Here is a 13,399-nt window from a genome sequence, read left to right as displayed (position 1 = left end):
AAAAAATGCACAATCTGAATCCAATCATGAAGAAGTATCAGGCAAATCCAAATCGAGAGAAATTTTACAACAAAACTGACCTGTAATCTTTCCAAGTGTCAAGGTCATGAAAATCAATAAAAGGCTAAGGAATTGTTCTAGGTTGAAGGACATTACAATTAAATGAATATAACACAAAATTCTGAACTGGATCATTTTGTTATAGAGGAAATTACTGTGAAAACTGGCAAAACTTGGATGAGGTTTGAGAGTTATATGGTAGTAATACAACAAGGTTAATTTCCTAATTTTAATATTGTTTATGTAACAGAAAGAAAGTCCTTGTCTTTGTTTGGGGTGATAAGACTGCATCTGCAACTTACTCTCAAATAGCTTTGGGGGAAAAGTTCTTTGCATTGCACTTGGAACTTTTCTGAAAGTTTTAGATTGTTTATAAAAAAAAAGGAAAAGAAGATTATTTATAAATATTCATTTACAGCATCTAAAACTAGAATATAAGCAAAACAGTACTCCTTTCAAATGAGGAATATGTGTTTCCATCTCTAATAAGAAAAGACTCTGCTTTATTATTCATGGGATTCTTTTGATCTATATCTGCACTGTCCAACACAGTACCACTATTCTGTTCCCTGACTGCACTGGCTACATTTCAAGTGTTCAACAGCCACTATCTACTACAGTTACTATCAGCTACTATACTGGGCAGCAGAGATACAGAACACTTCCATCATCACAGCAAGTTCTACTACTAGACAACACTGATGCAGAGTTTGGGAGGTCAACTGACGTAACGACTAACTAAAGGCCAAAGAGTCAGATGGACTTGGGTATAAATTCTTAGCAAGTGCTCTGACACTTAGCAAGTCATCTGACTTCTTAACTTCTCCAGAGCCTCAGACTCCTTTCTGTAAAATGGATTAAATACAACCAATACTGCAAGGGGGCTGAAAAGATCAAATGAAAATTCATCCAAAATGTCTAGAACAGAGTGTTTGGCACACAGTAAATATCTGATAAACGTTAGGTCTCTTCTGTAATGTGAGTAGATAATTTCTTAATCTTTGATCCCAGTACTCTTAGATCTAGTCACGCAATTACTGGAGCATCGGTTTAAAAATAAGCTTACTATCCTGCTTGTTCAAAAACCCAATGAGCTCCATGTTGTTAAATGTAAACAAAAATCTTTTTTTTTTTTTTTTGGCCGCGCCACGCAGCTTGTGGGACTTTAGCTCCCGGACCAGGGATCGAACCCGGGCCCTCAGCAGTGAGAGCATGGAGGGCTAACCACTGGACCGGCAGGGGATTCCCCGAAGAAAAATCTTTCAGCTCTCACCTTATTCAACTCTCATCATCACTTGACTACTGACTACTCTCCCCTTGAAATACTCTCTTCCTTTGGTTTCTGTAATACCACACTCACCTCCTCTCTGACCTTCACAGCATTCTCTGGGAGCTCACATTCCTCCAACAAACTTTTTTTTTTTTTTTTTAAATGTTAGAGGCCACTGTGATTCCATTTTAGCATCTCTTTTTTCCAAGTTATATTAGCAGTTTATGCAAAAGAATGAGACTTGAACAGTCTCAAGTTTCAAACCACAATTACTATTTTTAATGTTTTCTAGCTGAAAGCATGTTAATTCATTATGTATTTGTTAAGTATCTACTGTGCGTCAGACATTGTTCAGTGTTTGGGGACAAAACAGTGACCCAAACTGACAAACCCCATTCTCATAGAACTTGCATTTGAGTAAAGAAAAAAATATAATAAACTTAAGTTAGTAAATTCTACAGTATCTTGGAAAGTGTTAAGTGCTATGGAGAAAAATCTGGCTTAAAAAGGGCTAAGAAATGTGGGAGGAGGGCCTGTGTTTTATGGAGTAGTCAAAGAACACCTCAGTAGTAGAGTAGAAGTGTGGCTACAGAAAGAGTGAAGTAATGAAGTCAGAGAGGATGAAGAGACTCAAAAGGCTCAGAGCCTGGGAGACCATAATAAGGATTATGGATTTTACTACTACTGAGAAGGGAAGCCATTTGAGAAGAGAAGTGACATGATCTGATATATTTTATCAGGATCACTCTGGCTGTTGAGTGTTAAAGATTCTAGGTGAAGAAAGGTCATGGTGAAACCTTTTAGGACATTATTTTGTGAGATATGACAATGCTGTTTTTACATTTTATATTGAACTTTTATGTGCTTAAGTACTAGGAATTACAAAGCCACGGCTTTAAATAAGAAAAGCGAGGACCACAACAATGCAAAGATGAGTCTTGGGAACAGTAATAAAATGATAAAGGGTATTTTAACTCTAGGCTCTAGTCAGTGCTACTAAAAGTTAGCACTCGGATGCAAGATAAGATACAAAGCTATTAACTTACTCTTCAGGACAGAGGATACAATTAAGATTATTTCACTGGGGCTTCCCTGGTGGCGCAGTGGTTAAGAATCCACCTGCCAATGCAGGGGATGTGGGCTTGAGCCCTGGTCTGGGAAGATCCCACATGCCGCGGAGCAACCAAGCCCGTGGGCCACAACTACTGCGCCTGCGCTCTAGAGCCCGCAAGCCACAACTACTGAGCCCGCGTGCCACAACTACTGAAGCCCGCGCGCCTAGAGCCTGTGCCCCGCAACAAGAGAAGCCACCGCATTGAGAAGCCCACACAACCGCAATTAAGAGTAGCTCCTGCTCGCCACAACTAGAGAAAGCCTGTGAGCAGCAATGAAAAGCCAACGCAACCAAAAATAAAATAAATTAATTTTTTAAAAAAAGATTATTTCACTGGGCAAGGTAAGATCCAATTTACATCACTAAAAGACAAGGGTAAGTGATGACAGAGCTTACTAAAAGGAAGTTACAATGAAAATTATTCTAGGGCTGACTCTTTATTACTTTTATGCCTGCCACTCTCCTTAGTAAGGTTTTACAACTATTTCTCACTGATGAAACTAAAAAAAAGTTCAGTATTAGGTAGATGAGTAGGATAATTCTGCACTCTCTTATTACTAAAAGATGCTACTGATGAATCAACATCATGTAACAGCACTGATTCATCCTATCTCTGATTAACAGCACAGCTTTTAAAGAAAATTGCTTAAAGTACTGGTTAGTGCCCAAAGAATTATGGGGAAGCTGAATGATCTCTGAAAAGTTTCCATCTTAACCCAAGGACCCCATTACCACTGCCTAAAGGCATACAAAAAAATTTCCCTTAAAAATTTCTCCATGACATATGTTTCAGGCAGCATATTTAGGAACAATTTTCCATTTTCTTCCACAGTTCTTTTCCCCCTTAACATAGTGAAGAGTGTCTTTACAGCATGAATACACTTAAGAGTAAGCAGACATCCAAATCTTACCCAGCCAAACACTTAAGATGTACTCAAATTCTTAGGCAAAAAGGTCACTATCTGAATCTAAAATGGAATGATTATTACTATACTTGCAAGCACCAAAAAATAATACAGCGAAAAAATGCAGTTACAATAAGAATTGCTAATTAAAAAAAAACCTTCATAATGTATAAACAAAATACAAAGTAAATTCAGATTATCTTTGATAGGATAGTATAAGACAAAAGAAATCCAAAGACAGTTTCATCTCTTCTGCCCAGTAAATTAAACAACAAAAACAAAAGTCCCACAAACTTTTTACTGAAGCTCTTAGCCAAGAGCAAAAAAAGTGAAATGATTAAACCAACTGCCAAAGAAACAGGAAAGAGAAAGCAACAGTCTGGAAAAAGACTTGATTACATATCAAAATTTTAATACCAATAAAACACAAAAACCACCAGTTATTTAAGAATGTACTTCAATACCTTGCTACTGAGATAAGTGGTCATATGTATGAATTAGCTTCTCTTTTAAAATAAAAGAAATGCATCTATTAAACATGCTCTTTCCAATATTCAGTGAATTTCCCAAATTGGGAAAATTTTAGAACAGTATCTACTAGCCAAAGCATTACATTAAAAACTTTTTGGTCAGTTTTGCCTAAAAATCTTAGTTCACTAGTAGTATGACAAAAATGTTAAAATGCAATCCAAAATGAATGAAAAACGCTCACCTCGTAGACACTTTATGTAATGCTGTACAGAAATACTTTGAGGATATTTTAAAATTCCGCATTCGAGTCTCAATGTTTTAATCAACTACTCTAAATCAGGCGCTTACTTTTGAACAATTTTCCAAAATGGGGAGCAAGACGGCCAGCCATCTCTAAGATTTGACTTCAACGGTTCAAAATTCCTAGTATCTGAGGAGGGGCGACTGGTGCAACTAAGTTTAGATCTCCCGGCCCTTTTGTTGTCAGTCCAGGAAATTGGTTTAAAAATCGGCGGTGGGAGAAGAGTTTGAAATTCAGGGCATGGGGTAAACGCGGATGCTCAGAAGCGCCGGCACTTCCCTAGTCGCGCACTCCGAGAGGTCACGGCGCAGTAAAGTTTGGTTTCACAAGCGGGCTTGGACGCTATTGACAAAAGCAAAGTCTCCCAAGTCAAGCGGGCGCGGGGGTCAGGGAGCGCCCGGAAGCCCAGAAGGACACGTTTCCCCGGAGGGAGGGGGTGGACGTGTGGCGACCCCTGTAGCTGAGCCTCTAGCCTCAACCCACTCCTCCAGGACCCCCGGGCGGGTACGGGCTGCGCCGGCGGAGGCGGCGGGAGGCGGGTAGGCCACAAGGAGGAAATGGGACGGGGTACCGACAGCGAGGCGGCGGCGGCCGAAACGGGGCCGCCCTCGTGGGATGGCGAGAGGGAAGGGGGGGGCCCTCCCCGCCGCAGCTTTCCCCGCTTCGAGAAGCGGCTTCAACTTTCCTCCGTGCGCACAACGCTGCCTGGGCCGCGCGGATTCCGAAACTTTGTCCCCCCTCCCTTCGCCCCGGGCCCGCTCACCGGCTCTGCGCCAGCCCGTAACCCCCACCCCGCCCCGACAGCTGCCCACGCCCGTTCACCCCCGGGGTCGGCCCGTGTTTACCTTAGACTAAGGTCGAGGCGCTGGATCCGGCGGCGGCGGCCCCACTGCAGGTCCCTAGGTCCCCGTCACGCCGCCGCCAAGTTCCCCAACATGGACTCCTTCGTCCGCTTTGAGGTGTTCCGGGGGCCGCTGGGGCGCCGGCTCTGCTGCCTGGGGCGGGTGGCGGCGGCGGAGCAGGGAGCGGACCCGAGCTGCGCGGCTCCGCGCGGCTTGCGCCACCGCTGCTCCCCCTCCCCCCGCCTCGTCTGGCCTCCTCCCTCCCCGCTCCGCGCGTCCTCTTCCCCCTCACCCCCCGCTCCGCTCCTATCCACTCTGCCGCGCCACCACAGGTCGGCGCGCTACGGCGGCGGCGGCGGCGGCGGCGGCGGCGGGACCCTCCGCGCTTTCCCTACTAGCTCGCTCTGGCCCTGCATGCACGGCCGCAGCGCTCAACCGGACCGCAAGGGGGCGCTGGCAAACCACCGTTTGCGACAGAGGAACGTGACGGGCGGAGTCACGTCACGCGGCCTGCGAGCGAGAGGGAGGACGGTAGCGAGTGGCCCGGGCTTCTGGGAAACATCCTCAGAGCCTCAGCTCTCCTCCCAACTCTCGGGTCGTGCGCATGCGCCATGCGTGGCACGCTGGAGTCCGCCCTGCTTTGGCGGCTGTACGGGCTAAACTGCTGAAGACAATGAAGAAGGGTCTTGGGGACCGGGACGTGAGGGGGGTTTGCGCGGCATTTGCTATCCTATCTTTATGGTAATCTGATATTGAAAAGAGTGTTGATATGTTGTTTGGCTGTGTATTGAATTTTCACCCAGCAGCGTTGCCCGCCTGAATTACATCTTGAGAGGAGGCTGAAGTGGCCATAACTTGTAAGCCCACCTCTTTCTTCCCTCCGGGTGGGCACTTGTAAAAGGCCTTGGAGAGGTTTCCCACGTGACTCATCAAGCCTAGGCATATCCCCGTGTCTTAATTCCCACATCAAAAAAATTAAACTTGATCCGGATCCACTTGGTGGTTAGATAGTGACATGTGATGATTCATTCAAGAATATGTTGGAGCGTGCGTTACTGAACGTGCGTGCCATTGTCAGTTCCTTCTCCGTTGGGTCGTCAAATCTTTTATTTTACCTCTAAAACACCTTTCACGCTGTTTTTTAAAGTCAGTGACTCTTTAACCTTATAGTTTCTCTTCCGGACAATTTCTTCACGCTCCTGACTACTCTTCCTGCCGTCGGTGTCTACTCCTCTTCTACCAGCGGGTCCTTGCGGCCCCTCCCACCCCCACCCCGCCCACGCCGTTGTCCAGCCAACAGACCCGAGTGATGAAGCTCTGCCCCCGGGCCACCCCGCAGACTTGGTTCATCCAAGTCTCAGTCACATCCAACCTTACCGCTCGCACCTTTTCGGGTCGTCTGCCCCTTCCTCCCTTTCCGTGCGCGTTGCGCTCTTCTAGCCACCCTGAACCCTGCCTGGGATGACTTTCCTCCCCACTTTCTCGGGACCCCGCCGACTGGGTACCTCCCTGCGGCATTCACCCAGACTAGGCTGGCTGCCGTGCCCCCTCCTCCTTTCTCTGACAGCCCCATACTGTTCAGCGTGTTTGGTCTGCTCAGTGCCTGTCTCACACAGTGAGCCCTGGGAACAGTGCCGTAACACTTTCCGAACAACAGCTCCTGGCACAGTGCCTGTCCCTCAGTAAGGACTTGGTAAATAATTGCGAAAGGAGCATATAGGAATATATGCACGGCAGCCTTGTCTGTTTTCAAAGTCTTGGGAGTTTTACAATGTATAGTTTTGGATATGAGCTTTGGGAATTTAGATGGGCTCTACTGTGTTTGGGATATTTGAAGAAATAATGATATAGAGGAGTTTATAACAGTACATTATAAAGAATGTGATAAAGGATGACTAAGACAATCACTGAAAACTTTGTTTAAAGAATTATGTGATGTAACCAGATCAACAAGCACTGTTATGAGCCATCTGACTGAATGAGAGTGTAGCTTTGTTAGGTATATATGCACGTCCTCACCCAGGAGAATCCAACCTCTAGGAGTAAAGCTCCAGATAGTGACTTCTGGTACAACATTCTTCTTTTATGTAAAAACTTATGTAAAAATCTCTTTACATATTTGTTTTGGGGGAAATGTTCTCTCATAAAAATTAATCAAAGATCAAATGATAGCATTTGCCAAAGAGAAAACTATAATTGTTATTTTTTTATTAAAAAAAAACGTTTCCACATCTTTATTGGAGTATACATGCTTTACAAAGTTGTGTTAGTTTCTGCTGTATAACAAAGTGAATCAGCTGTATGTATACATATATCCCCATATCCAGTCCCTCTCCCTCCCACCCTCCCTATCCCGTCCCTCTAGGTTGCCAGAAAATATCGAGTTGATCTCCTTGTGCTATGCAGCAGCTTCCCACTAGCTACCTATTTTACATTTGGTAGTGTATATGTGTCAATGTTACTCTCTCACTTCATCCCAGCTTCCCCTTCCCTCTCCCCTCGCCCCCAGCCCTCAAGTCTGTTCTCTGTGTCTGCGTCTTTATTCTGGCCCTGCCACTAGGTTCATCAGAACTGCTTTTCTAAATTCCTTATATATGTGTTAGCATATGGTATTTGTTTTTCTCTTTCTGACTTACTTCACTCTGTATGACAGATTCTAGGTCCATCCACCTCACTACAAATAACTCAATTTCATTCCTTTTTATGGCTGAGTAATATTCCACTGTATATATGTGCCACATCTTCTTTATCCATTCATCTGTTGATGGACACTTAGGTTGTTTCCATGTCCTGGCTATAGTAAATAGAGCTGCAATGAACATTTTGGTACATGTATCTTTTTGAATTATGGTTTTCTCAGGGTATATGCCCAGTAGTAGGATAGCTGAGTCATATGGTAGTTCTGTTTTTAGTTTTTTAAGGAACATCCATACTGTTCTCCATAGTGGCTGTATCACTTTACGTTCCCACCAACAGTGCAAGAGTGTTCCCTTTTCTCCACACCCTCTCCAGCATTTACTGTTTCTAGATTTTCTCATGATTGCCATTCTGACCGGTGTGAGGTGATACCTCATTGTGGTTTTGATTTGCATTTCTCTAATGATTAGTGATGTTGAACATCCTTTCATGTGTTCATTGGCAATCTGTATATGTTCTTTGGAGAAATGTCTATTTAGGTCTTCTGCCTATTTTTGGATTGGGTTGTTTGTTTTTTTGATATTGAGCTGCATGAGCTGCTTTGTATATTTTGGAGATTTTTTTTTTTTTGTCAGTTGCTTTGTCAGTTGCTTCATTTGCAAACATTTTCTCCCATTCTGAGGGTTGTCTTTTCATCTTGTTTATGGTTTCCTTTGCTGTGCAAAAGCTTTGAAGTTTCATTAGGTCCCTTTTGTTTATTTTTGTTTTTATTTCCCTTACTCTAGGAGGTGGGTCAAAAAGAATCTTGCTGTGATTTATGTTATAGAGTGTTTTGCCTATGTTTTCCTCTAAGAGTTTGATACTGTCTGGTCTTACATTTAGGTCTTTAATCCATTTTGAGTTTATTTTTGTGTATGGTGTTAGGATATGTTCTAATTTCATTCTTTTACATGTATCTGTCCACTTTTCCTAGCACCACTTATTGAAGAGGCTGTCTTTTCTCCATTGTATATTCTTGCCGCCTTTGTCAAAGATAAGGTGACCATATGTGCATGGGTTTACCTCTGGGCTTTCTATCCTGTTCCATTGATCTGTATTTCTGTTTTTGTGCCGTACCATACTGTCTTGACTACTGTAGTTTTGTAGTGTAGTCTAAAGTCAGGGCGCTTGATTCCTCCAGCTCCATTTTTCTTTCTTCAGATTTCTTTGGCTATTCAGGGTCTTTTGTATTTCCATACAGATTGTAAAATTTCTTGTTCTAGTTCTGTGAAAAATGCCATTGGTAATTGATAGGGATTGCGTTGAACCTGTAGATTGCTTTGGGTAGTATAGCTATTTTCACAATATTGACTCTTCCAATCCAAGAACATGGTATATCTCTCCATCTGTTTGTGTCATCTTTGATTTCTTTCATCAGTGTCTTATAGTTTTCTGAGTACAGGTCTTTTACCTCCTTAGGTCGGTTTATTCCTAGGTATTTGATTCTTTTTGTTGCAATGGTGAATGGGATTGTTTCCTTAATTACTCTTTCTGATATTTCATTGTTAGTGTATAGGAATGCAAGAGATTTCGGTGCATTAATTTTGTATCCTGCAACCTTACCAAATTCATTGATTAGTTCTAGCAGTCTTCTGGTGGCACCTTTAGGATTTTCTATGTATAGTATCATGTCATCTGCAAACAGTGACAGTTTTACTTCTTCTTTTCCAATTTGGATTCCTTTGATTTCTTTTTCTTCTCTGATTGCTGTGGCTAGGACTTCCAATACTATGTTGAATAATAGTGGTGAGTGGACATCCTTGTCTTGTTCCTGATCTTAGAAGAAATGATTTCAATTTTTCACCATTGAGAATGATGTTTGCTGTGGGTTTGTCGTATATGGCTTTTATTATGTTGGGGTAGGTTCCCTCTATGCCCACTTTCTGGAGAGTTTTTATCATAAATGGGTGGTGAATTTTGTCAAAAGCTTTTTCTGCATCTATTGAGATGATCACATAGTTTTTATTCTTTAATTTGTCAATATGGTGTATCACATTGATTGTTTGGCATATATTGAAGAATCCTTGCATCCCTGGAATAAATCCCACTTGATCAAGGTGTATGATTTTTTTAATGTGTTGTTGGATTCTGTTTGCTAGTATTTTGTTGGGGGTTTTTGCATATATGTTCATCATTGATATTGGGCAATAATTTTCTTTTTTTGTGATATCTTTGTATGGTTTTGATATCAGGATGATGGTGGCCTCGTAGAACAAGTTTGGGGGTGTCCGTCCCTCAGCAATTTTTTTTTTTTTTTTTTGCTGTACGTGGGCCTCTCACTGTTGTGGCCTCTCCCATTGCGGAGCACAGGCTCCGGACGCGCAGGCTCAGCGGCCATGGCTCACGGGCCCAGCCGCTCCGCGGCATGTGGGATCTTCCCGGACCGGGGCACGAACCCGTGTCCCCTGCATCAGCAGGCAGACTTTCAACCACTGCGCCACCAGGGAAGCCCCCTCCACAATTTTTAAATTGACAATAACAGTATACCATTTCAACAAAACTAAACAACACAAATCTTTTGATATATTTATTCACTGGCAGATAGTAAAATTTTCACTTTTTTACAGTTGGCCGCCTAGGTATTATGAGAGCATGTTTTAAGAGAAAAACACTCTTGTGCTAATGTGCTAGTGGTTTTTACTTTCATGTGCAAATAGAAAAGAGGATGATGGTTTATGATAGGCCATCTCTTGCATCCCCAAGGAAAAGACCATGTGTATTTCTGTACCTGCAGTATTCTCCTAATAATGTTTGCATGATGAAGATATATTATTCTCTCTATTGTCTCAGTATTTTTTATTTACAATATAATAAAGAGACACTGAGTTTTAAATAAATAAAAGATGAACTATAAAATGTAGGAGTAAAGATTAATATATCAACCACCACTGTCAAAATTTTAGATTTTATTATAACCATAAAATACACAAATGATATGCATCGTAAAACAAACTTCAACTGATTGTCCAATTGGAATGTTGCACTTTACCCAGGACTTAACGTATCAAACCTGTCATGCAGCAACAGAAGCCTATATTAGCATCTTTAGAAATGAAAGGTAATCAGTGTATCATTTTTGACAGAGCTTTATCAGAAGTAACAACCTTCGTTAATTTAACTCTTCTGAATTCAATACAAAATAAAAATCAAATCAAGAGGGGTAATTAATCATAGTATAAAAGGCACTTGGTTACTTGGGGAACGTGGTTCTAATATAGACTGTCACTTAAGACCTTTGCAGTTATGAACAAATTGTCTAATTTTTCTGGTCCTCAGTTTCCATATCTATTCCAATGGAAGTTTTTAGTTTAATGATCTCTGGCATTTTTATAGCAGAAGTGTATGAATTCAAATGATGTATAGTTTAAGACTCTTACAAGCAAACCATGACCAAATATACAGTATCTTTGTAAAAAATGAAAAATGCATGCTAAGTTAGTTTACAGGAATATTTTTTTAAAAACCAGTGGTTTATTCTTGCTTTCACAACTGTGAAGAATTTTAATCAGGATGATACTGATTATTGTCCAATTGTCTTCTGTGTGGAATTAAATTTACTTCAACAACAATCAGTTGGGTCTCTACTATCTGGAGGGTGCTATGAGGTGGTTATAGATAAATGAACAGTGTGTCTAAGACAGTTTAGTGGGTACAGATAAGTACAAAAACTAAGGAAGAATATAAATGACCTAATAGGAATAAAAAGAAAGTGCTGGGTCGGGGCAGGGATTGTCAAATAAGGGAGAGAATACAACAAGGACCAAGGACAATTGCATGAAAGAGCAAATCTACACAAAATATAGTCAGACATTATTCCAAATTTGAAGTCTCCAGTTTCTGTCAGGTTAGTCTCCAATTCCCCACAGCACCTCCTCCACTCTTTTACCACTCCTTTCAGGTCTCACCCTACAATCACTCCCACTGGGCCCCTCAACCTTGAACCCAGCAGAAGATCTTATCACTGTCTTTATAGGAAATAACTTCCTCAACTTCTTTCCCTGTACCTACAAAGTCTGTCTATAACTCTCTGTATACACACACACACTTGTTTTCCTCCATCACAGAGGAAGAACTCTCTCTTCTCTCGATTAAGGCTTAGGTTTCTACTGGTGCTGTAGATCCATTTATTCCAGACTTTAGGATTTACAGGCCATTACCATTTCTAACAGTTTGGGAACTGACATAGGACTGCTAACTTTTTAATCCTGGCAAATAACAGTCCTCCCATCTCTTTAACATCATGATTTCCTAAAAGAAATGTATTTGCTGGGGCTTCCCTGGTGGCGCAGTGGTTGAGAGTCCGCCTGCCGATGCAGGGGACACGGGTTCGTGCCCCGGTCCGGGAGGATCCCACGTGCCGTGGAGCGGCTGGGCCTGTGAGCCATGGCTGCTGAGCCTGCGCGTCCGGAGCCTGCGCCCCGCAACGGGAGAGGCCACAGCGGTGAGAGGCCCACGTACCGCAAAAAAAAAAAAAAGAAGAAGAAGAAAAAAAGAAATGTATTTGCAACACAAAAAAACTAAATTTTTATGAACTACACTTTTTTTGCATTTCCTTGTGGAACAGTGAAGTCATCAGCCTTGGTACACTTGGGACTCTGCCCTGAAACAGATCCCCTGAGGGCCTACTGCACGGGTTACTCTGTTTTCTCATTTTGAATCTCTTCTCTACTATAGATTAATTTATCTCTTCTCTCTAAATCTAAAAATAGTGTACATTTTTTTAAATTTAATTTTTATTTATTTATTTACTTGGTTGCGTTGGGTCTTCGTTGCTGCACGCGGGCTTTCTCTAGTTGCATCGGGTGGGGGCTACTCTTTGTTGCAGTGCGTGGGCTTCTCTTTGCAGTGGTTTCTCTTGTTGCGGAGCTTGGGCTTTAGGTGCGTGGGCTTCAATAGTTGTGGCTCGTGGGCTCTAGAGCACAGGCTCAGTACTTGTGGCACATGGGCTTAGTTGCTCCACGGCATGTGGGATCTTCCCGGACCAGGGGTTGAACCCGTGTCCCCTGTATTGGCAGGCAGATTCTTAACCACTGCACCACCAGAGAAGTCCCTGGTGTACATTTTAAGACACTTCCTCATTTTACTTTCCATTCACTTTTTTAAAGGTAATAAATATTCATTTCAATAATTCAAACAACACAGAAGTATATAAAGAAAAAGATGGTATAAAAAGAAAAAGATAGTCCTAGATAAAACCAATGTTAAAAGATTGATGTTTCTCTCTGTACTTTTTCCAAGAAACACATACATATAAATAGAGGTTTTGATTTTTATTTTTACAAATAACGCATCACATCATATATATTTTTCTGCAACTTCCTTTTTTTACTCAACAGTTTACAATGGGTACTCTTATCTAGCTCATTTTTTTAACTAGCTGCACAATATTATGTAGTATTCATTTACTGTTTTTGAAGCCATTACTTTATTGATAGATAATGCAGATTTGTCCGGATTTTGTGCCATTATAAACAATGCTGGAGTAAGTATCCTTTGCATGTATCTTTTTTTTTAATGTTTATTACTTATTTATTTATTTTATTTATTTTTGGTTGCGTCGGGGCTTAGTTGCGGCACACAGGATCTTCGTTGCAGTGTGCGGGCTTCTCTCTAGTAGTGGCATAAGGGTTTTCTCTTCTCTAGTTATGGCGTGCGGGTTCCAGAGCACATGGGCTCTGTAGTTTGTGGCACACAGGCTCTAGTGAGGTGCCCGAGCTCAGTAGTTGTGGCGCGCAGGCTTAGTTGCCCCGCGGCCTATGG

General features: G+C 42.1%; 1 protein-coding gene across 6 annotated transcripts in view; it reads right to left on the bottom strand.

Moving 5' to 3' along the window:
- SCAF11 (SR-related CTD associated factor 11) overlaps positions 1-5,220 on the bottom strand; it is a 75,044-nt gene extending 69,824 nt beyond the window's left edge. For all 6 annotated transcript variants that reach the window (XM_081248255.1, XM_081248257.1, XM_081248259.1 and 3 more), the window contains exon 1: positions 4,967-5,220. The gene's annotated coding sequence lies outside the window, so the exon portion shown is untranslated. The remainder of the gene's footprint in view (positions 1-4,966) is intronic.
- Between the last annotated feature and the right edge of the window lie 8,179 nt (positions 5,221-13,399).

This window comes from Mesoplodon bidens (assembly GCF_964165515.1).
Source record: "Mesoplodon bidens genome assembly, chromosome: 11".
Lineage (NCBI taxonomy): Eukaryota > Metazoa > Chordata > Mammalia > Artiodactyla > Ziphiidae > Mesoplodon > Mesoplodon bidens.
The sequence above is the reverse complement of the archived record's forward strand: the minus strand, read 5'-3'. Positions and strand labels throughout refer to the sequence as shown.